The 25,948-nt window shown below is 39.1% G+C and overlaps 1 long non-coding RNA gene across 1 annotated transcript; it reads left to right on the forward strand.

The window, feature by feature from the left end:
• Positions 1–5,370: 5,370 nt before the first annotated feature.
• On the forward strand, positions 5,371–24,491 carry LOC111097042. Its single transcript, XR_005362873.1, has 3 exons — positions 5,371–5,440; positions 22,460–22,748; positions 23,720–24,491. It is a non-coding gene; the product is annotated as an uncharacterized LOC111097042 (long non-coding RNA).
• Positions 24,492–25,948: the final 1,457 nt, after the last annotated feature.

The following is a 25,948-nucleotide window of genomic DNA, read 5'->3' on the forward strand; positions in this document are numbered from 1 at the left end:
GTTTTACATATTTATACACCCCATGAGCTACCACTCAGATCAAGATTTAGAACATTTCCAGGAACAAAAAGTAACAATATCCTCTATGTTTCATGACTTGATATCTTCACTTAATAATACATCCTGTTTATTCCACAGCAATACATTGAGGCCTTCTTCATTTCTTTACTATTGAGCAGTGCTTCATTATGTAGTTGTACACCATCATTTATCAATATTCTGCAGATGGACATTTAGATTGCTTCCAGTCTTTTGCTATTCTAAATGGTGCTTCAATGAAAGGTTTTGTAGTCATCATTTCATATTTCTGCCAGTGTATGTTTGGTACAGATTCTTAGAAGTGGAATTACTGAGCCAAAGGTTAAATACATTTATAATTGGCTAGATGTTATCAAATTCCTCCCTATAGAGGTTGTATTGTTAGTATTCCCACCTACAGTGTGTAACAGGAAAGCATCTGCTTTTCCACAGGCTTGCTAATAAAAGTTTAATTTTTTTTGAATTTTATATGCTTATCCTTTTAGTTTCTCTTTATGTTCTTGTAGGTTTTTAAAAATATTTTATTTATTTATTCATGAGACAGACAGACAGAAGCAGAGACATAGGCAGGGGAAGAAGCAGGCTCCCTGGGGGGATCCTGATACGGGACTTGATCCCAGGATCACGACCTAAGCCAAAGGCAGATGCTCAACCACTGAGCCACCCAGGTGACTCTATGTTCTTGTAGTCTAACTCCTAAGATATAATTGACATATAATATACAGCACACAATTTGATGAATTTTGCTATACATGTACAACCATGAAACCATCCCTACAATCAAGATAACGAACGCATCCATCTCACCCCAAAGTGTATTCATGCTCCTCTGTAATCTGTCTCCCTGCCCTCCCCGCCCGTCTTTTCTCCAAGCGCAAGAGCTCTCAGCAATTTTATTTCCTATATACTTTTTTTGGGAGGTATCAGGATATGTGCCTCCCAACATGGGGGAGTAAATGAAGACTGAAGGAAACAGCTTAGTAAACTCAGGAGAGAGAACATGTAATCCTCAGCATGTGAGGAGAAATCCGGTCTGTGGCCTATTGCAGTCTGGGCGGGGGAGGGGGGGCACCAGGGCAGTGGGGGGACAACTGGTTTGGATTGGCAGCAAATCATAAGACCCCAGGAGGGATGAAAATGAAACCAATCCAAAACATGATATGTCAAACATGTGGAGTGAAGATTTGGAGACTTAAACAGAATTTGTGGCTGAAAATCAAGCAAATGACCAGAGAAAGATAATAAGGAAAGAAAGGAAAAGTTATGATATGCCAAATGACCCAATGATGTAAATACTGAAGGTGACTTAACGAAAATTATGATATGAGTTTTCAAGGGTGGGTGGAGTGGCAGAATGGGAGGAGCAGGGCATGCGGTGGGGGTGAAAGAAGGGCCAACTCTTCTTTAGGGCAGGGTGAAGGAGCATTCTTACAATTGAAAGGTCAAGAAGGAGCAAAAGAAGCATGTTTGGGCGCACCTGGGTGGTTCAGTAGGTTCAGCATCCGACTCTTGATCTCAGCTCAGGTCTTGATCTCAAGGTCCTCCTTTCAGGCCCTACATTGAGCTCCACACTGTGCGTGGAGCCTACTTAAAAAAGAAGGAAGAGGAGGAGGAGGAGGAGGAGGAGGAAGAGGAGGAGGAGGAGGAGGAGAAGAAGAAGAAGAAAAAAGAACAAGAACAAGAACAAGAAAAACAAGAAGAAGAATGTTCTTGGTAAGTCCCACAGCCTTCCAGCTTGGCTTGAGTGACAACTCCATGTGCCCCTTTTTCTGACCACCCTTGGTGGCTCTCCTTCAGGCAATCTTGTGCATACCTCTATTGGGGCACCATCATAATTTTTTATTTACTTTTCTGTATGCCCATGCGATTGTGAGCATCTTGGGGGGAAGGACAGTATTTAATAACCCCTTGGTCTGACACACAGGAAGTGTTCAATTCATGAATAATACTATGGATCATTGCAAAAGCAAAACTTACCAAGTTTTGGTAAAATTAAGAGGAATTTAAAGAGTCTGTTAAGAGCCCTGTATATTAAAATGAAGATCAAATCATAAGAATTTTAAGACATTTACTCATTTTACTCCCAGAAATCTCAAAATATTCCATGTTCTAAGGTAATGAACTGTTGGCATGCATATATCTCTGTTTAACTCTTCAGGCTACTGTGAATTTTTCTTAATGAGATTAAGTGCTTGGGGCCCTTTCATGGGAACATGTATTTAACTCTTCTCATGTATTAATGGAAAGGTTTTTATATTCGCATTTCTATTACTTCCTGCTGAGATAATTTCATAAGCCCTAGTTATCTCATTAGGAATAAGAAACCACTATTTCCAGGAAATATTATGGGATATTAAATTGTGGTTAACAGTGCAGGTGTGTATTACTTTTAAAACTCAATATCAAACGAGTTGATTGATAAAATATATTCATTTTGCTGGAGGTAGAGAGCAGATGGAGAAAGGAAGTAAATGGTGATTAATAAAAATAATTTTCTTTTTGCGGAACAATTTCTTTTGTTCCCTGAATGCATTTAAAACACAATTCAAGGGCACCTGGGTGGCTCAGTTGGTTAAGCGTCTGCCTTCAGCTCAGGTCATTATCTTGGTAGTGCTGGGATTGGGCACCATGTCAGGCTTCCTGCTCAGCAGAGAGCTTCTCTCTTTCCCTCTGCCCCAACCCCTGCTTGTGCGCGCGCGCTCTCTCTCTCTGTCAAATAAAAACATAAAAAAGTCTTTAAAAATATATATAAAAAATAAAATACAATTCAATTTGCTACAATCTGTCTAACACACAGATATTTTTCTAGGAGCACATCTATAACATAAAACATGTCAATCTGTTTTCCTAAAGCTATAATATTGTAAGCTATATACTCCAAATGACAAAAGGGTGGAAGAGGTACCTTTGACCATCACACTAAATGACCCAACTGCAGAATTTTCATTGCCTGTCTTCCAAGTTCCGTGTTTTGCTTCATGCCCACAGGAGGAATGCTTCTACCAACAGACATAACCCTAATGGATTGGAAGGTGAGGTTTCCATGAGTGAAAAGACCAAAAACAGTTTATAATGTTGATGGGGTGACTGTGCTTGCCGCATAAGGAGCAACAGGACTGCTGCCTGTGGAAAGCAGGGAGATGAGTCACCCTGATTTCTCCGAAGGTAGGATTTGCCACCCTGCTATGAGCAGTGTGGTTGGCAGACAGCTTCCAGCTAACCGGTCCTCCTGAACTGCAGAGAGCCAGCTCCCCCAAGCCACATCCTTCCTGAGCTAGCAGCTACCATCTCACAGCTAGCAGGAGACAGAGCTGTGCAGCAGTGCTCCCTCTAGAGCTCCCCACCAGGCTGGCTCAGGCGCTGCCAGGCTTGCTCTGCAAGTAGGAGTCTTCTGCTCAATTCTGTGTCTGCTCTCCTAACACCACACACGTTGATACCTAACAAACACCTTGCACCCCACACTCTATCTCAATATGTGCTTCTGGAGAACCCAATCAGCACACATGGCTCACAGTGAGGGGGAGAAGGACTATGGTTGGTACTCAAGGGAGAAGGACTATGGTTGGTACTCCCACTAGGCTGCCTCTTCTGTTGCCACTGCTACTGTCAATGATACAAGTCAGTGCAACACTATAGCAACTCGATAGAAGCTGGACCCAAAAGGATTGGACCCTGCAGAAATTAAGGTCTGGTTCACTTCATCATGTTAAAGATCCCCACCAGCTGAGATGCTGGTAGAAGGCCAAGGGGACATGAAAAATAAATCATAAATACCAACCATGGTACATACACAACATTGCAGAGGTAAGAACAATTTCAGCAACATGTGCTTTCTCCTCTGCTGTGTCATGGATATGCTGATATACTTGAATCTCCCTTTCTTCTCCCCTTTCACCCACAGTTACATATGGGGCATACAGGTGGTAGTTACCTTTAAATTTTAGTTTGCATAATATAGACTATCAATGAGGGCTGTAATGTAACAAAAGAGAAATAGACATCTCCCAGATACCCTGGACTCGAAAGCTGGACCTAGCAACTGTTTAGGCGTTGAGACTTAAAAAAAATTGTTTTTATTAATTTGGGAGAGAGCACATGTGAGTGAGGGGAGGAGCAGAGTGGGACAAAGCCGACTTTGAGGGAGGGGACAAGCAGACTTTGCACTGAACACAGAACCCAATGCAGGGCTCTATCCCAGGACCCCAAGATCAGGACCTGAGCAGAAACCAAGAGTCAGATACTCAACCGACTGAGCAACCCAGGCACCCTAGCTTTGAGACTCTAAAGAAGGGCTGAATATAGTTTTGTTTGCAGGACCCTGGGTGGCTTAGTGGTTGAGCCTCTGCCTTTGGCTCAGGTCGTGATCCTAAGGTCCTGGGATCCAGTCCTGCATCAAGTCCCGTGTCAAGTCCTGCATCGAGTCCTGCATCAGGCTCCCCAAAGGGAGCCTGTTTCTCCCTCTGCCTATGTCTCTGCCTCTTTCTGTGTGTCTCTCACGAATAAATAAAATCTTTAAAAAAAATATATATATTTTGTTTGCATAAGTATACTTTAATTTCGTTAGGTAAGAACACTTTGGGGACTATAAGTATGTGTAAAAAAGGTAGATGATGATATTGGGCAGTGAAAAGTGGAATGTAAGAAAAGGAAGAAGAATTACTTTAATATTTAACATTTACTGAGCACTTGAATAAACTCATTTAATGAATTAAATCATTTAATCTTTGCGACAGCACTGAGAGTGGTGCTATTACTATCTCCATTTACAAATGAAACTGAGGCTTCTAAAGCTTAATTAACTTGGCTACGGTTGCAGAGCGTTTGCACGCAGGCGTTCTGTGTATCCTATACATGCTCTTAATCTGAGTTATATTGTCTCGCTTTGCTGTAGAGGATGCATATCATTCTTTCAGGTTGCCCAGCATCTCAATCCTCTGATTGTGTTTGGGAAATTCTCTTTCACCCGCGCCTGGGTAGAAGACAGAGCCCACCTGCCGCTACAACGTTAAAAGTTCTGATCTTCCCTTCCATTTTCTCTTGCTCTTCGGGTGTGGGCATGTTATTGAAGCCACCTGGAAAATAACCTCTTAACCTTGAAAATAAAACTGTCAGTTATTTACTAGCAAAAGTGGGTTTATCCAGGAATAGCAGAGAATGGCACCTGGGATAAGCAAGCCGTGCACAAGAACAAAGAAGGCCTTTTGTTGAGGAAAAGGGAAATAGTTGGAAGCCCGTCACAAAAAGTCTATTTTGGTAAACTAGGAGTTCTACGTATAGTGGCTTTTCATTGGCTGGGCTGTTGCTATGGTGATGAAGAAGCCTTCCTTCCTCCTGCTGGGATAGTAAAGCAGCATCCCCACGCAAATTGCACCTCTGGCTGCTGGATTTGGATTGAACAGTGGTGAATATGAGAGCTCCCCCTGCTGGCCTCTCAAATCCCTCCTACCCAGGGTTTCCTTTTATTAATTTTCATAAGGTTTACTAGTCAGATGCACCTTCTGGTGGCTATTACAGCAAGATCAAGTTTCAAGAGCACCAGGGGTGGGGCACCTGGGGGGCTCAGGGGTTGAGCGTCTGCCTTTGGCTCAGGTCATGATCCCAGGATCCTGGGATCGAGTCCCGCATCAGGCTTCCCGCAGGGAACCTGCTTCTCCCTTTGCCTATATCTCTGACTCTCTATGTGTCTCTCTATATATATCTCCGTGTCTCTCACGGATAAGTAAATAACATTAATTAAAAAAAAAAAAGAAAAAGAAAAAGAGCCCCATGGGTAGCAGTGCTAGTGGTGGCCTTCACTGCCTAGTGCCAGGGGTGGTGGGGTCATAAGCTATAGCTTCTGGGCTTCATGGCAGCCACAATGGACCTGTCCTCACCAGGACAGGCTTGTATTATTTTGGATGTTTTTGGCTATAAAGACATTAACGTGGTCTACGCAGCTTTCCCAGAAATTCTGTGAGGTACCCAACATTCTGATTTGTAGCAACAGGACTTATGGTTGTATAGCCTTATTTCTAAGATGAAATACTAGCTTACACATATATAGCTCATGGCTCTTTTTCTCTACAAGGCACTGTTCTAAGTGTATTACATACATGAGCCAAATGAAGTCTTAGAAAAATCTTAGGACTTAAGTTGGACTATTGTTCTCATTTAACAATGAGGAGACTTAGGTACAGAGAGCTTATGTAACTTGTCCCAGGTCACACAGAGACATGATTTAAGCCCAGAGTCTCTACTCATTACCGGTCATTTTACCAGGGTCCCTTCATTTCTGAATTGTATTGATTCTGTCACTTCTTTAGATGACTGGATTTTGTCAAAGTTTTGTTTCTTTTTCAACAATTGCTCATAGGTGTTGTTTTGTTTGGGTTCTCTCATGCTGGAGAAACTCTATATTTTGCCTTTATACCAGGAGCAAACTTGCTGAATATAAATTCCTAGGTCACACGTTGCTGTAGAACTCTGTAGGCATTGTCCTTCTGTCTTCTGGAATAGATGATTTTTGTGGCGAAGTCTCAGGGCCACCATATTTTTCTCTCTTGTGTGGAACTTTTTCTTTTTTGCTTTTCGTATGTATATTGGTCCTTTTTCTTTCATTTTGCTTTTCTCTATATTGATCCTTTTTCCTTGATTAGGCATACTTTGACTTTGGGCATTCTATCTCAGTTTTTCCCGGGTCATGTTGTTTTTTTCATCTGAAAATTCAAACTTTTATTTTGGAATAATTTTCTCCTCTCATTTTTGGGGAAAAAATTTAAAACTCATTTGGTTCTATTCTTCAGAAATATCATTTATGGGTCTGGTAGATCTACTTTGACTCCTGTGTCTATCATCTCTAATATTTTTTATATTATTTTCCTTTCTTGTCTCTTTCTGGGACTTCAAAAAAACCTGTCAGTTATGTCCTTTACTATGTTTTTGATTGTGTTATTTCCACTTTCATTTGTCATGTAGTGTTTTTTGGTCATGGTTTTTAATTTCTATTCCAATGCCTTTTCCCCTGAGCTCTGCTGGGTGGCTTGCCTTTTACCTTTTTTAAAGTTTTTTTGAGCTGTTCCTCTGTTTCCTTGGATAATTCCTCTTATATATACATTCTTTATCTGTAGCTCGATTACATTCTTTTATACTTTTTTACTTTCTTCCTGCAGTATATATGTATAGAGCCTAGATGGTTTATTTCTTTTTAAATTTATTTTATTTTTTTAAAGATCTTATTTATTTATTCGAGACAGAGAGCACAAGTAGGGGAGGAGCAGAGGGAGAAGCAGGCTCTCCCAAAGTGGGGCTCCATCCCAGGACCCTGGAATTATGACCTGAGTTGAAGGCAGATGCTTAACCACTGAGGTGGCCCTAGGTGTTCTCTTTGTCATGTCAACAGGGGGAACCTAGTCGAGGGAGGTGGTAAACAGTGAAGTTGGGCACTCTTCAACTTCCTATAACTACTACTCCTCTTTCCTAAGGGACCATATACTTCATATGTGGCAGTTAAGAGGTTGGTATGGTGTATAGTAAATCCTTTAACTACCTCTGAAAAATCTACTAAATTTTCTCTCAGCTACCAGGCCAGGTTACAGATAATAAAAATTATTGCCATCAGGGTCTCTTTTTCAGCTATCCCTCTCCTGTCACTTTATAGTGTAGAATTAGTGTCTCCCTAGGGGCACCGAATGCTTCTCCCATGGACTCCCCATGTCCCTCCATCTTGGTGCTCTAATCAAAGACTTTTTGAAACTCTCATTTATTCTCAGAAATACCTATATTTTGCCTGAGATCAAGGCTGTCAGTGTTCACCATCATTTCTGTTTAAATTTGAAAGTGGTTGGCAAGTATTCTTCATGGTGGTTGTTTGGAATTGTAGTATTTCTGTTTAAAGATGAGGTTAAGAATCCAGGAATGGCTTATCTAGGAGGTTCTGGATCAGGGTCTCTGATGAGGTTGCAGTCATCTCAAGGCTTGAGTAGGGCTAGGGTATCCTTTCCCGCGCTCACTGTCATGATTGCTGGATGGTCTCAGTTCCTTGCTGACTATTCACTGGAGACTTCAGTTCCCTACCACATGGGCCTCTCCTGAGGGCTGCTAACACACAGCAGCATGCTCACCCCCAAAAATGTGATGAGAGAGAGAGAACAAGAGAGCATCCAAAATGAAATCACATTCTTTTACATTTTAAGAAGAACATACTATCATTTCTCCTATATGTTATTGGTCATGTAGATTAACTGTGGTAGAGAATGGGAAGGAACTCCACAGGGTCTGAATACCAGAAGGTAAGGATCATAAGAATGATCTTGGAGGCTGGCTACCATGAGTATATGTAAGTGTGTGGCTAAGTATATGCATGTGCATGTATGTATATATGTATATAATGTATATTACACACATGCACAAATTAACTAGAAGGATGTTTATAGCAACTGTAAATTTGAATGCCCTTAATAATATAGCTTTGCAATATGTGAGTCAAAAATTGATAGAACTACAAAAAGAAATAGATAAATCTATTATAGTGAAGATTCTTTTTTTAAAATACTTTATTTATTGATTCATAGACACAGAGAGAAAGAGGCAGAGACACAGGTAGAGGGAGAAGCAGGCTCCATGCAGGGAGCCCGATGTGGGACTCGATCCCGGGTCCCCAGGATCACACCCCAGGCTGCAGGTAGTGCCAAACCGCTGCGCCACCGGGGCTGCCCCATAGTGAAGATTCTTAGCTCACTTACCCAGTAACAAATAGGTCCCATAGATGAAAATATCAGTAAACCTAAGTTTTGAATAAGACAATTAACAAACTCAGTCTAATGGGCACATATACAGGACCTCATAAAACAGTTGGAGAATGCACATTCTTTTCACACCACTCAGAACCTTATGAAATGTGATTACTTAATAATCCACGGTTCAAGTATCAATAATCTTGAATTGGAACCACAATTTCTGACCACAATGCAATTAAAATTCAGATCAATTTGTAAAGAGATGACCATGAAAATCCTATACGCTAGCAAATTGTAAAATGTACTTCTAAATAATTCACAGGCCAAAAAAGAAATCATAATGGGAAATTTAAAATATCTAGACCTGAAAAATAAAAACAAACACTACGTATAACAATTTTGGAGAATCAGCTACAGCAATGAAGAGAGGGAAATGTGTAGTTTTAAATTGATAATTTAGAAAAGTCAAAAGACCAAAAGCTAATAAGCTAAGTAACTATTTGAAAAACTATAAAAGCAACGATAGAATAAACCTAGTAGTAGTAGAAGTATAGAAATAATCTAGAATACAGTGGAAATAAATGAAATAGAAAACAAAGTAGAAAAGGATAAAAAAAAAGCACAAAATTTCCAAGTTACTAATAGAATTAACATATCTATTAACATATCAACAACAAGAGAAGGTACAAAAACACTATGTTGGTAATAATAACTGGTATACAACCCAAGGAACAGTAGAGATTAAAAGGAAATTAAGGAAAAAACTTCATGACAATAATTTTTAAAACAAATGAAAACAAATGCCTACAAAAAATTAATTTGCCAGAATAAACTAAAACAACAAAACAAATCCTGAGAAGTCCCTTAGACATATGGAATTTTTTATTTTAAATGGGGTTCTTAGAAAGAAAACAACGGGTCCAGATAATTTTGATGACAAGTTGTAACAAACTTTCAGTGAAAACTCTTCTAGAGAAGAGAATGAACAAGAGCATTTATATATTAAATGATTTATTAAATGATTAATTTCAGAAGCTGGTAGTAACTAACAGAACATACCAGCCAAACATTTTGTGACCTCTTCTGTTAAATATATGTATAAATAAATTTAACCAATTTAAGGTAACTGTTGGGCTTATTGTGAATTCTATCTGGTTCAGCCGAAGTAATTGAACTTGCCTCAGATGATAAAAGTCCAATAGAACTCCGCTTCAAATTCTCTTATTCATCTTTGTTATTAAAGTGATCATCCTTCTTGTTACATTTTGAACTTTCCAGTAATCTTGTAAGAGTTAGGTTGTTGCCGCAGGCGTAGTAGAGTTTGGTGTCAGCAGCATCCATAAGCTCTACAGAATCACAGGTGGGAGAGACTTCTTGTATTTGCCCATATCAGTACACATTTGCCTCAGTTTTTCCTTTAAATAATCTTCAATGATATGACTGAGTTATAATCCCCCCTCTCTCTGAATTCAAAAGAGAACTGGAATCTGGAATGCAATCTTTATGCCAGAGTTTAAGACCAATATATTTAATTGACATAAAATGTAAATTCAGACCTTCATTTCTCTCTCTGTTCTGCATGCCGTTAAAGTTTAGACATAAAAATCTCCCCATTAGTTTATGATACCTGAAAAATCATTTCACTAATCTCACTGTGACCTCTGATGCTCTTGTTGGCATCCCAGGGGCTGTCCTTTTCTTTCACAATCAGGTAAATGATCTCTGCCCCAGATGTTTATGAATCACAATTGTGGAGTTTTTGTTGATTTGTCTATTTTCTCCCTTCTCTAAGTATCTTTTTACTTTCAATGGAGGCATCACTTCCAGCCTCTTCTGTTTTCAACAGACCACAGAATCTTTCCTGCACAGACTCAATTAGGACCTACAGAACTATCCTGGGCACAGGGCAATTTACTCAATGTTTTTTGCTCTCATTTCTCACCAGTTAACTGGGAACAATGATTCCTATCATTCAGGGTAGTTGTTGTGAACTGAAAGTGTGTAACTCCACCAAATTCTTATGTTGAAACCATACCCCGTAATGTGATGGTATTAGGAAGTGAAGCCTTTAGGAGCTTGTTAGGAGTAGATAGGGTCATGAGGGTAGAGCCCTGATCAATGGGATTAGTGCCCTTGTAAGGGTCATGGGAGAGCTTTGCTTTCTCTCTCTGCTCTCTACCACGCGAGGCTACAACTAGAAGTTAGCAGTCTGTAATCCACAAAGGAGCTGTCAGCAGAACCTGACCATGCTGACACCCCCACCTCAGACTTCTAGTCTCCACAATTGGAAGAATGAAATTGCTGTTGTTTATAAGATGCCCAATCTATGGTATCTCTGTTAAAACAACCAGAATGGATTAAAACGAAGACAGTAGTACAAGCATCCCTTGGAAATATTGTAGGTTCTGTTCCAGACCACCACAATAAAGTAAATGCTGCAATAAAGAGACTCAAATAAATGCTTTGATTTCCCAGAGCATGTAAAAATTATGTTTACATTATACTTTAGTCTATTAAGTGTGCAATAGTATGTCAAGAAAGACAATGTACATACCTTAATTTAAAGATATTTTGTTGCTAACAGCCACTAACCATTATCTGAGCTTTCAGTGAGTCGTAATCACTGATCACAGATCACCGTAACAAATATAATAATGAAAAAGGTTGAAACATTATGAGAGTTACAAAGTGTGACACAGAGACGCAAAGTGAGTAAATGTAGTTGGAAAAATGATTCTGGTAACTTGCTCGATGCGGGGTTGCCAGAAACCTTACAGAATGCAGTATCTGTGAAGTGTGAAAAAGCACAGCATAATAAAATAAAGTACACCTGTAATAAGGTTGGAATGACATTAAGTGCTTACCACGGTGCTTAGAACTCCATAAACACTCAATGCACGCCAATCATTATTCTTATCATAATCCCCATCCCCAAGGCCACGGTCCGTATATTATAGGGATAAATAGATCTTTCAATTTTTTATTGCAATTTCTATGAATTGCCTATTGACCTTGTGCATTTGGTGGCAGGGTATATTTTTAGATTTTGAAACATGAATACCCTTTGAGATCTCTGAGAGAAGAAACATAATGTTGAGATTTATGTCTCTAATTGCCTTTAATGTATCCGTAACCTCTCTGTGAATGAATATCAAGCCCTTGTGAGATATCTTAGCTACTAGTATGGAAAAGCATCTGACTTTAAGGACCCTCAGCAGTGAGTTGATATTTAAATCTTATTATTCATAATGCCACATGAGACCTTTCCTCTGTGATTATTTTACAGACATGTTCAAGGCAGTCTTTCTTATATTTTAGGCCTCTTTGAACCCCGTATCAACACTTGGCATGCTGTGGACTAAAACTCTCAAGTGAAAAATTTTTAAGCATTGCTCACTAATAAAAAATAATATTCGAAATTTATGGTGATCATTTAAGTTTGTAAGAGGGATCATGTTATACACAATTTTTTTTTTGTCAAGCCAGTATGATAATGAATAACTTGAGCTGTCGGTCACATCGGTTTCTTTTCTTACTACTTATATCTACACAATTAGAAGACCCAAACTCACAACTATAGGTGACTAAGAATAGCAGTAGGTGTTGGGTTTTATTTCAGATAATTCTAGCTATTATTTGGATTGACGTGGACCCCATATTTTCAAACACCAACATCCCCATTCCACAGCCATTTGCAGTAACCTTTGCTACTGCTCTCATCAGGAGGCGAAGTCTATTCTAGCCTCTGTCCCCTATGTCTTAGTTTTCTCTTGCTGTGTAACAAATTACCACACACCACAGCTTAAAGCAACACACGTTTATTATCTCACAGTTTCCTTTGTGTTAATAGTTCAGTGTATTTTAGCTGGGGCCTCTGCTCTGAGTCTAGCACGGCTGAAATCAAGGCACTGGCCAACTGTATCCTCATGTAGAGGTTTGACAGGGAAAGATTCATTTCTAAGATCCCATTAAGTTATTGGCAGAATTTATTTCCTTCTGGTTGTGGGACTGACATCCACCTGTCTTACCAACTTACTGTCCAGGGACCACTCTTAGCTCCTAGACGGCACCCTCAGATCTCGGCCATGCATCTCCACCATCTCAGCAATGGGGAACCTCCCCTTAATTGAATTACTCTTCCACTTCTGATCTCTCTAATTTGCCCTTCTGCTGCCAGCAAGAGAAAAATTCCTGCTTTGAAAAGGTTTATATAATTAGGTCAGGCCCACCTAGATAATAGCTCTATCTTCAAGTCAATTGATTAGTAATCTTAATTATATCTGCAAATCCCTTTGCCATGTAACTAATCCCTTTTCCAAGTAACATCACCATGGGAACAATCCCAGGGGGCAGAGATCATGGGAAGCATCTTGGGAATTCTGTCTACACACTAAATCTGGGGTGGCCTAGGACTTGCTTTGTACGGAGGAATGCGGTCCTCGGCCTCACAAAGGCTTGCAGCTTCCACTTGTGCCCTTTGAAGTGCTCCTTCTTAGAACCCAGCCATCATGCTGAGAACGTTTAAGCTGGCCATGTGGAGGAGAACCAAGGTGTCCTGGGGCCAGCCCCAGCTGATTATTATTGTTTCAAGGCACTAGTTTTTGGGATGGTCTGCTCTGCAGAAATAGAAAACTATTTTCAAAAAAATTTTAGGGCTTTCCATTCCTTTTTTTTTATTTTAAAATATTTTATTTATTTATTCATGAGAGACACACAGAGAGAGGCAGAGACACAGGCAGAGAGAGAAGCAGCCTCCCTGCAGGGAGTCTGATATAGGACTCCATCTCAGGACCCCAGGATCACACTCTGAACCAAAGGCAGATGTTCAACCACTAAGCCACCCAAGCATCCCTAGAACACTATTTTTAGGACTCCATCAGATGCTAACACTGCAGCATTTCACATTCAAAAAATGAAAAAATGAAGTTTGAATGCACTGGATTAGAAGAGAGGGTAAATGGATTCCTCATTCATTCTTTGGTCACAATACAATTTGAAAGTGATTGATTCACTGCTGCAGCTTTTAAATATAAGTTAAAATATTCCAAATAATACATCATTGATTGATTTCCAGAGTGTGTGAAAAATTGTCAATAAAAGTTTATTTCAAGAGTTAGTGAAAACCTAAGGTTTCAGAAATTGAGCCAATTGTACATAATTCAGTCCTCTAAAAATGTTGATATTTTATTCTCAACATTAAGAATCTGGATAATTCTTACACTGCCCATGGGAATGGAAGCTGGCACAGCTACTCTTAAAAACAGTATGGAGGTTCCTCAAAAAGATAAAAATAAAGCTACCCTATGACCCAGCAATTGCACTACCAGATATTTACCCAAAGGATGCAAATATAGTGATCTGAAGGGGCACCTGCACCCTATTGTTTATAGCAGCAGTGTCTGCAATAGCCAAACTATGGAAAGAGCCCAGATGTCCATCAACAGATGAATGGATAAAGAAGATGTGGTGTATATATACAATGGAATATTACTCAGTTATCAGAGAAAATGAAATCTTACCATTTGCAACGATGTGGATGGAACTAGAGGGTATAATGCTAAGCAAAATAAGTTAATCAGGAAAGACAATTATGATTTCACTCATACGTGGTATTTAAGAAACAAAACAGAGGATCATAGGGGAAGGAAGGGAAAAGTAAAACAAGATGAAATCAGAGAGGGAGACAAACCTTAAGAGACTCTTAACTATAGGAAATAAACTGAGGGTTGCTGGAGTCAAGGTGAGTGGGAGGATGGAGTTACTGGGTGATGAGCATTATGAGGGCACTTGATGTAATGAGTGCTGGGTGTTGTACACAACTGATGGATCACACTCTATCTCTGAAACTAATAATATATTATATATTAATTAATTGAACTTAAATTTAAAAGAAAGAAAGAGAAAAAAGAAAGAAAGAAAGAAAGAAAGATTAGTTTTATCCAAGTAGCATGCAGTAGCATGCAGTATTTTTAAACCTACATGGGTTAGTGTTAAGATTTATAGAAATCAAAAATTTTTTAAGATTTTATTTATTCATGAGAGACACACAGAGAGAGACAGAGACATAGGCAGAGGGAGAAGCAAGCTCCCTGCCAGGAGCCTGATGTGGGACTTGATCCCAGGACCCTGGGATCACAACCTGAGCTGAAGGCATATGCTCAACCACTGTGCCCCTAGAAATCAAAATATTAATTCACATAATTTCAAACTAAAGTCAAACGTAATACATCTACAGTAATGATTTTTTTTTAAAATTTGGGTAATTGACTTAATGCCTAAAGTTAGTTCAAGTCAATTTCAGACATATATTTTGCTCCTGATATTTCCTTGAATGACACATCCAAACCCTTAGTTACTTATTTTACCTCAGCCATAACCAAAGCCACCAAACTTTACTGTGGCCTACTTGATTCTGCTTCTTGGGTCTGACTAGCCTCTCACTGAAAGTTGGGTCACTCCCCTTGCTGCTATCCTGCATCCAAGCCAACCACCCTTGTTCCCCGGAATTCTGGTTCCTCCTGTCACTTCTAGACCTGAACAAATACTGTACCACAGGACAAGGGACCTACCTTCCCAGAAGTCCCCAGAGGAGCTTGTATTAGTCAGGGTTCTTCAGAGAAAGGGAAAAATAGGGTCTGTGTGCATGTATGTGATTTCTGAAACAAACTGATCAAAGTAGTCCTTGTAACGTATTTACAACTTTAAGAACATAATGATTATTACGAATGAAATGAGATTCATGGGGAAAATTATATTTAATTAATTAATACATCTCACATTTTAAGTGTATGTGCAACAGTTTATTAGGTTTGCCTGAGTCCTTAAGGTATGATAAGTTTCAGATACCAAAAGTTCTGAGACTACCATGTAGAACTTAATAATTTTATTTTTTCTTAAGATTTTATTTATTCCTTTATTTATTTTTTTTTCATACATTTATTTTTTATTGGTGTTCAATTTATCAACATACAGAATAACACCCAGTGCTCATCCCGTCAAGTGCCCCCCTCAGTGCCCGTCACCCATTCACCCCCACCCCTTGCCCTCCTCCCCTTCCACCACCCCTAGTTCGTTTCCCAGAGTTAGGAGTCTCTATGTTCTGTCTCCCTTTCTGATATTTCCCACACATTTCTTCTCCCTTCCCTTATATTCCCTTTCACTCGGGGTGCAGGTGTCCCGGCGTTTCACTGCATCTGTATCTTTGGGGTAAATCCCCAACAGTGCAATTGCTGGGTCGTAGGGCAGGTCTATTTTTAACTCTTTGAGGAACCCCCACACAGTTTTCCAGAGTGGCTGCACCAGTTCACATTCCCACCAACAGTGTAAGAGGGTTCTCCTTGCTCTGCATCCTCTCCAACATTTGTGGTTTCCTGCCTTGTTAATTTGCCCCATTCTCACTGGTGTGAGGTGGTATCTCATTGTGGTTTTGATTTGTATTCCCCTGATGGCAAGTGAGGCGGAGCATTTTCTCATGTGCTTGTTGGCCATGTCTATGTCTTCCTCTGTGAGATTTCTCTTCATGTCTTTTGCCCATTTCATGATTGGATTGTTTCTTTGGTGTTGAGTTTAATAAGTTCTTTATAGATCTTGGAAACTAGCCCTTTATCTGATATGTCATTTGCAAATATCTTCTCCCATCCTGTAGGTTGTCTTTTAGTTTTGTTGACTGTATCCTTTGCTGTGCAAAAGCTTCTTATCTTGATGAAGTCCCAATAGTTCATTTTTGCTTTTGTTTCTTTTGCCTTCGTGGATGTATCTTGCAAGAAGTTACTGTGGCTGAGTTCAAAAAGGGTGTGGCCTGTGTTCTCCTCTAGGTTTGATGGAATCTTGTCTCACATTTAGATCTTTCATCCATTTTGAGTTTATCTTTGTGTATGGTGAAAGAGAGTGGTCTAGTTTCATTCTTCTGCATGTGGATGTCCAATTTTCCCAGCACCATTTATTGAAGAGACTGTCTTTCTTCCAATGGATAGTCTTTCCTCCTTTATCGAATGTTAGTTGACCATAAAGTTCAGGGTTCACTTCTGGGTTCTCTATTCTGTTCCACTGATCTATGATCTATGTGTCTGTTTTTGTGCCAGTACCACACTGGCTTGATGACCACAGCTTTGTAGTACAACCTGAAATCTGGCATTGTGATGCCCCCAGATATGGTTTTCTTTTTTAAAATTCCCCTGGCTATTCGGGTCTTTTCTGATTCCACACAAATCTTAAAAGAATTTGTTCTAACTCTCTGAAGAAAGTCCATGGTATTTTGATAGGGATTGCATTAAACGTGTAAATTGCCCTGGGTAACATTGACATTTTCACAATATTAATTCTGCCAATCCATGAGCATGGAATATTTTTCCATCTCTTTGTATCTTCCTCAATTTCTTTCAGAAGTGTTCTATAGTTTTTAGGGTATATATCCTGTGCCTCTTTGGTTAGGTTTATTCCTAGGTATCTTATGCTTTTGGGTGCAATTGTAAATGGGATGGACTCCTTAATTTCTCTTTCTTCAGTCTCAGTGTATAGAAATGCCACTGATTTTTGGGCATTGATTTTGTATCCTGCCATGCTACCAAATTGCTGTATGAGTTCTAGCAATCTTGGGGTGGAGGCTTTTGGGTTTTCTATGTAGAATATCATGTCATCGGTGAAGAGGGAGAGTTTGACTTCTTTGCCAATTTGAATGCCTTTAATGTCTTTTTGTTGTCTGATTGCTGAGGCTAGGACTTCCAGTACTACGTTGAATAGCAGTGGTGAGAGTGCACATCCCTGTCTTGTTCCTGATCTTAGGGGAAAGGCTCCCAGTTCTTCCCCATTGAGAATGAGAATGAGAATGAGAATTTGCTGTGGGCTTTTCGTAGATGGCTTTTAAGTTGTTGAGGAATGTTCCCTCTATCCCTACACTCCGAAGAGTTTTGATCAGGAATGGATGCTGTATTTTGTCAAATGCTTTCTCTGCATGTAATGAGAGGATCATATGGTTCTTGGTTTTTCTCTTGCTGATATGATGAATCACATTGATTGTTTTATGAGTGTTGAACCAGCCTTGTGTCCCGGGGATAAATCCTACTTTGTCATGGTGAATAATTTTCTTAATGTACTGTTGGATCCTATTCGCTAGTATCTTGTTGAGAATTTTTGCATCCATGTTCATCAGGGATATTGATCTGTAATTCTCCTTTTTGGTGGGGTCTTTGTCTGGTTTTGGAATTAAGGTGATGCTGGCCTCATAGAATGAATTTGGAAGTACTCCATCTCTTTCTATCTTTCCAAACAGCTTTAGTAGAATAGGTATGGTTTCTTCTTTAAACGTTTGATAGAATTCCCCTGGGAAGCCATCTGGCCCTGGACTTCTGTGTCTTGGGAGGTTTTTGATGACTGCTTCAATTTCCTCCCTGGTTATTGGCCTGTTCAGGTTTTCTATTTCTTCCTGTTCCAGTTTTGGTAGTTTGTGGCTTTCCAGGAATGCGTCCATTTCTTCTAGATTGCCTAATTTATTGGCGTATGGCTGTTCATAATATGTTTTTAAAATCCTTTGTATTTCCTTAGTGTTGGTAGTGATCTCTCCTTTCTCATTCATGATTTTATTAATTTGAGTCTTCTCTCTCTCCTTTTTTATTCCTTTATTTAGAGAGAGAGCATGCACTCAAGTGGAGGGAGGGGGAGAGGGAGTGAGAGAATCCTAAGTAGACTCTATGCTGAGTGTGGAGCCCAACACGGTGCTCAATCCCACAACCCCCAGACCACCTGAGCTGAAATCAAGAGTCAGAGCTCAACCAGCTGAGCCACCCTGGCATCCCACCATGTAGAAACTTTAAAGTAGATGTTCAAGAACCAATAGAACCTTCTATAATGATGAAAATGTTCTATGTCTATGATTTCCATTATGGTAGCCACTAGTCACATGTAACTACTGAGCACATGACATACATGTGACTGATTTTTAAATTTTATTTCGTTTTGACTAATTTACATTGAAAAAGTGGAGTATAGAACAGACCCTTCACCCACACAGAGTATAGACAGACTGAGAGAGTTATGATGTGCATTCCCCAACTGCCACCAAGGAATGGAGCTAGTGGGTGGATGCCTCTAAACTCAGAGGAAGACAGGGTCTGTTCCAGAAATAAAGGATGAGAGTGGGGCTGGCTAGCCGTGAATAAAAGTTTAGTGGGGCCAAGACTGGCTGCATGGTTCCTGAGGCCTTGTTGTGAAAAGAGAGAAAGGTGTGGATACCTATCTCACACACTATCCAACAAAATATCCTGCAGGGGTGGTGAGGGCCTTACAGAGATTTCTGGAGAGATTCCCCATATTTCCAGGGGCTATAAAAGGAGCAAGGATTTAAGATATGGTTTCTCAGGGAAAGAAGTTGCATATAAAAGATCTCTGATTGGGAGGTCTCTGAAGAAACCACAAAGGTTACCCACACTCCTCCTTGTTTTTGGTGTTCCAATTTTGTTCAGGTATCTAGTAGCCAGTGGCTTCAAGTTAAATTGGGTTCCTCCTCTGCAGCAAGAGGTGCATCTTGATTAGCATAAGCCAATTATATAACTCCAACCCTTGCCAGTGATTTCTCTAGGAGTGAGACTTGGCTTAGTTTCAGCCAATGAGATATTAATGCAGAAGTTCTGGGAAAGATTTTTTTTACTCTCAAAAAGAGAAAGATACAAGAAGAAAAAATGCTGTTTAAGGTAGGATCCAGGTTGTGAGGATTGAAGCTTATCCAATTTGGGGGCCCTTTTTAAGAAAAAAGGCATAAAATTGTTTTGCTTTTTTACAGTTTACAACAGTATATGATCAAGTGAATACACACATTGCAAGGGTACTTTCTAGGGCCTTGGAAAGAGCCTGTGAATGTGAAGAGTTCTAAGGGTTAAGCTTCTTTAGTTGTATGATAAATCACCACTGGCAGCCTTTTATTTTTTTGGAAAACTTGTTTTCATGGGATGGCTGGAACTATGGCAGCCATCTTGAGACCATGAGAAAAACTGGATTAAAGTGACAGCCAGCGACTGGGTGTCACTGGGTGTCTCAGCAGTTGAGCACCTGCCGCTGGCTCAGGGCGTGATCCCGAGATCTCAGGATCAAGTCCCACATCGGGCTCCCTGCCTGGAGCCTGCTTCTCCCTCTGCCTATGTCTCTGCCTCTCTGTGTGTGTCTTTCATGAATAAATAAATAAAATCTTAAGAAAAAAAAATGACAGCCAACACACTGAGGAAGGCACAGTTCAAAGATGAAATGAATTGTATTGGAATCACAACACCTGGATTTCTCAATCTTGGAACTCTTTTAAGTGCATGCTTTTTTCATGAAAAATTATAAACATGTTTATGGTTTAGGCCACTCTTCAGTAATCTCTAGGAAAAAGTAATCTCTAGGCAAAAAATCCAAGCAAAAACAACTACCACCTACCTTCTCCATTGTTTCATGCACATGCACACACATGTACAAATATGTGGAAACAGTATAACCTTAAATATGTGGAAAGGAGACAATCTCAGGGTATGGTGTCTACCTCAAATTAGCTTAATGAAAAATTAATTCACTATCCTAGCTTTTCTTAATAGTTGTCTACCCAGTGGAAACTCCACCATAGTATTTGGGAAGCACTAGTCTACAACAGTGCTACTCAAAGTGTGGTCAATAGGTTAGTGACAGTCCATGAACTGTTGATTACCAGCGTATGAGATAAGCACAGAAATTGAGAGTAAGAATTTAGAAATTTTTCATATCACTTCAAGATTTGACAGAGTAATTTTCTGTCGGTTCAAAGTAATAATTTAACATTTTGGGGGCTTATACCTTGCATATCTTTGTTTTTTTTTAATTTAAATATATCTTTTAAATTTTACTTAATAGTTTTAGATTTACAGAAAAATTATGAAGTAGTACATATACCCTATACCCTATTATTAATATCTGACATTAGTATGGTACATTTGTTATAATTCATAAACCAATATTGATACATGATTATTAATGAGTCCACACTTCATTGAGATTTTCTTAGTTTTACTTTTTTCTGTTTCATTGGTCCTTTTTCTGTTCCAGAATCCTATCTAGGATGCCACATTACATTTAGTTGTCATGTCTCCTTAGGCTCTTCTTGTCTGTGACAGTTTTTCAGACTCTGCTTGGTTTTTTTAAGATTTTATTTTATTTTATTTTATTTTATTTTATTTTATTATTTTATCTTATGGAGAGAGAGACCGAGATAGCAAGAGAAAGCATAAGCGGCAAGGAGAGAGAGAAGCAGATACCCCATTGAGCAGGGAGCTGGACACAGCGCTTTATCCTAGGATCCTGGGATCATGACCTGAGCCAAAGACAAATGTGTAACCGACTGAGCCACCCAGGAACCCCCAGACTTTGCTTGTTTTTGATGGCCTTTTGATGATAGTTTTGAGGAGAACTGGTCAGATATTTATAGAATGTCCTTTAATTTAGATTTGTCTTATGTTTCTCTCATAATTAGTCTGTTATTAATTTAATTTTTCTAGGGTTTTTTTTGTATTTTATGAAAGTATCAATCTGCAACAGATTAGAAAACCTTTATTACAGATAGTTTGAGAATTGGTCTTAACCACTATTATTCCAGTCTTAGCATTTAAAAGTGTAAAACAATTTCTCCTAATGAAACTATTGGGTTATCTTGCAATACTGTTCTTTTTCTGAATCAAAGTATTAGGAGTGGGGACTTCTAAATTTGAATCTTAAGACCAGGTAAATTAATTTTTCAGAAAATTATCTTTTTGGCTATTCAGAGTGTGTCAGTAAATGCATGATGGCTTACAAAGCATTTGAAAGAACACACAAAAACTTTCAACCATAAAGAAATGTGATTTTTCTGAATCAAGATCTTTATTCAAGGGGCTTTCATAAAATATAAGCCAGAGGCCTTAGAGGTATCATACAAATCTGAATATAGCTATAGTGGCCACTCATCCACATTTTGCTTTGTTTTGCTTCCTTGCCAGCTGTTTCGTTTTTCTTCTTTTAATTTCACCATTCCAAGTACTTTGAGCATTGCCAACCAAACTTTCTCCATTATAACACATTCCTCAGTTGGTTATTACTACCATCTTCATCTTTGTTATTTCATGTCTCCTCTGATATACTCATTTTGGTATATAAGGAGTTCCCTAAACCTTCCTTCTTTGGGAATTCTCTCTTTGATCCTCGTGTCTAGAAACCTTGATATAATGAACCTGCTTTGGGCTTTGATGCTAAAAGCGTCATTTAGTATGTGTTTCCGCTTTGGAACTTGATTCTTCCAGTTGCAAGATGTGTGTCAAACAGTGTACATAAACCATTGTATGCTGTTTCCTTTTGTTTATTTTTGTAATTTATGAAAGTACAGCTTGTTTTTGTTTTCTTTGTTTAATGTCACAGCCTTTAATTTTTGGTTTAGGTCTCCTTTTTGCTTTTGAAGATTTTTTAAAAGATTTACTTATTTATTTGAGAGAGAGAAAGAGGGATAGAGAATGGGGTGAGGGGCCAGCAGAGGGAAAGGGAAAGAGAGTCCCAAGCAGACTCCACGCTGAGTGTAGAGCCTGACTTGGGGCCCTATCTCACAATCTTGAGATCACGACCTGAGCTGAAACCAAGAGCTGGGTGCTCAACTGACTTGCCACCCAGGTGCCCCACTTTTGAAGCTTTTGACTTCATTTTGAAAAGTTAGTTCTAATTTCTTGCCTCATTTATCATGATAGGTATAACCATGAACTTGAGTATGTTTTGGTTGGTTGGTTGGTGATGAGTCAACTGAGCAGCTATGGAGGATTTTCAAGAACAATTGGCCTTAAGACTCTTGAATCTCATTTTAAGATTGTGGTAAGACTGTCCTTGCTCTCTCCTCAATCTTTACATAACAGTTGCCAACACAGAAGGATGAAGAAGAGCACATGTAAGACTTCCATTCATTCAGTGAATGAATGTGCAAGATGTGTTCATGTGCAAGATGCTGTTGCCACGCCAGCACTGTTGGGACTTGCTTGGAAGGTAAACTGCTCCCATTTATTGTGGGAAGTGGCAGGTCTCCCATACCATAGCCATTTTTTTTTTCCTGAATGTGTTTCTTTGGCACCATTTTATTTCCTTGCTACAATTTTGTCTGTATTCCCTTCTGATGCAGAACTCTGAGTTTCAGATGTCTGTATGATTGGTTTCTTCCTTTCCTATCTCATTTTAAACAACTTAAGGAAAAAGACAAATTATCTATTCTTCGTAGGTCTGTCTAGCCAAAAGTGATTTTGTCACACAGTCATTTGCTTGTTCATTTGTTCATTCATTCATTCTTTTATTCATGTATTTGGCAAATGTTTATTGGGACGTTATTATGGGGCAATGTGAGTGCCAAGGAGTAGTGGCAGAGAGGTGAAGATGGACACAATCCTTGATAAGAAACTTCTGATTTTGTGGGAAAGAGACACGTGAAATACGTATTTACATACATAATTAAAGATGAAGTTCTGATCAAGGCTGTGAAAAATAAGTACGACCACAATTACCCCAGTTTTGTGATTAGCGTTTGGAGGAGGCAGAGGCTTTCTCAGGGAGTGACATTCAGATTGAGCCCTGTGAGACCTGCTGGCCAGGTAGGGTGGAAAGAAAGAGTTCTCTACAAGGAACCCACATGTGGGGGCAAGAGGGGTGGTTTTCTTTGCTTTTGTCTTTAGCCTGGAAGAATTTGCTCATTCAAATAATATTGAGACCCTACTACCTGCCAGGCAGAGAGAAAAACTTGTATGTGGAATGCATGTTGTAGTAAATACTCTTTAATGATATAAGGAAATAGTTTTATTTATGATTCTGAAATTATTTTTGTATGTAGAGTTCATTTCTCCTCTTCTTTACACTAGTAATTGATTAGAAAAGCACTTAAAGAAAAGCATGAAGGATTGAGGGATGAATTATAAGAGTGGGCAAAAAAAAAAAAACCTAATCTTGAACTCATCAATAATCCTCTCTAGGTATCAGCTTCTTCATCCTTAACATGATAATGATCTGGATGAGATCCTGCACAAGGCTTCCCCCAGCTTCAAGTTTTGGTGAAGAGCTACTAACTTTCAGCATTTGTTCATGAAAAATAATTCTGACAGCATTATTACTTGGAATATTTTCCATGAAATACACAAAAGAATTACTTCTGTGAATATAGTTTTGAATTATATGAAGATGTTTGCAAAATCTTATTTTTATTTAGCCATCAGTAAATTTCTTATCATTATTTATTCCTGTTTCAATTCACCAAATGTACTATTGCTTGGAAACTTGTACTCAAGAAACACTAAACTAATCAAGTCTATATTCAGGCAAGTGTAATCAGTTATGTAGTTAATTATGTATATAAATTTCTTTTTGGATCCCTTGCTGTTTAAGCTCTGAGATTTAAAACTGTTATTTGGAACTGGAAAGCAAAATTTAGTGCCAGGCATTAGACTTTTTTTCCTCCTGCTCAGTTGCAGAAAAGTATAAGATACTAAATCTTGACTTAGTAGTGCAGTTATAAAATGTCATATTTTCCAAATAATCCTTTGTGTGTATGCACATACACACGCACACATATTGCTCAGAGGAATATGCAAATACTGTTAAATGTATTACAATTTTGGCCAGAAACAAAGCCCCTGGCAAAAGACTGAGAGAATCCAAAGCATTTTGCCACTTTTAAACCTGCTTCTATTCCTCTTCTGATTTATGGCTCTAGCAGGAGCCACCATTACCGTACTGCATGGATGGCATCAGCTGGCTATTCCTTCATCAAATTAATTAATAAAGATCTTAAATGAGTCATAATTTTATCTGGGAGTAATTTTGGCAAGAAGATGACTTGGCTGAACTCTCTTGCTTCTCTTTCTCCAAAGAGAATATTAGTTTTGGAGTCCTGGCCACATTTCTGTAATGCATCCCTATAGACCACTGCCGTTGGATAGAATGAGAAGTTTCTCTACCCGCTCTAAAGATGACAACACAGAGAATAGAACCTCCATTATACCTACAAGGAAAGTATAGCTAATAAAGCTAATAACCGTTTAGGTGGGAAATGGGTTTGGGATCTGCACTTGATCTTAGCCAAAAGGCCGAGAAGCGATGGGTTTGGGATCTGATAAGTCAATATTGGAATACTATTTTCAGCAGTTATTTGCTATATAATTTCAGCGCTCCTATCTGAAAATGGGGTAATGATTCTGCAATCCACATGCAAGTAGTCCTTGTTGACTACCCCACACTTTCTTAAGATCCAGCTTAGTATATTGACATTTCTGGGTAAAAACAGAAAAAAAAAAAAAAAAAGCAAAAATCTACATTGAAAAATAATGAAGACCTTGACTGGAGGTTACTCAGAAAAAAAATAATGAAGACCTCCAGTCAACTGGAGGTTACATTACACAATGCATATCAAGGCTCTCTGAAACTCCTAAACATTTTTACTTTCCCCTAGATTTTAATGCCTACATCAATTTTCACATCCATTAGTTGGAGAATTGACAAGAGACTGTAATAGAGTCCCTAAACGCAATGGTTCAAAAATTGCCTGTCTGTCTGTTTGTCTCTGTCTCTGTTCCCTAACAGGTAGAATGTAAATGATCCTGTTCAACTGGCAGCTCTTCTCCCTGGTTCTCCCAGGTTCCTCTTAAAGCTTTGCTCTGCCTTGATATTACATGCATAATAACATCAGGTGGATTCTAGTTGGAATGAAAGGAGAAGAGAGGGGATCCCTGGGTGGCGCAGTGGTTTAGCACCTGCCTTTGGCCCAGGGCGCGATCCTGGAGACCCGGGATTGAATCCCATATCGGGCTCCCGGTGCATGGAGCCTGCTTGTGTCTCTGCCTCTCTCTCTCTCTCTCGCTCTCTGTGACCATCATAAATAAATAAATGAAAAATTTTTTTAAAATTTGAAAGGAGAAGAGAATGTGAAGGAAAGAGAGCTTTGTGTCAGAAGATCCAGGCCTACACATTTCACTTCTGCTAACATTTTATTCGTGATAACCTAATCACTTGACTATACCTACTGTGGCGGTTTGCAAATTGGCCACAATCCTTCACTCTGCTCTGTATCCAAACCGTTTGCAGTGTAACTCTGCAGTTTCTCTGATCAAGGGGTAGACTTTGTCTCTGTTCCTCCTGAATCTGGCGTGGGCTTGGGACTTACTTTCCTAATAGATTGTAGCAGAAGTGATATTTTAACACACAGTTGA

Source organism: Canis lupus, chromosome 8 (assembly GCF_011100685.1).
Source record: "Canis lupus familiaris isolate Mischka breed German Shepherd chromosome 8, alternate assembly UU_Cfam_GSD_1.0, whole genome shotgun sequence".
NCBI lineage: Eukaryota > Metazoa > Chordata > Mammalia > Carnivora > Canidae > Canis > Canis lupus.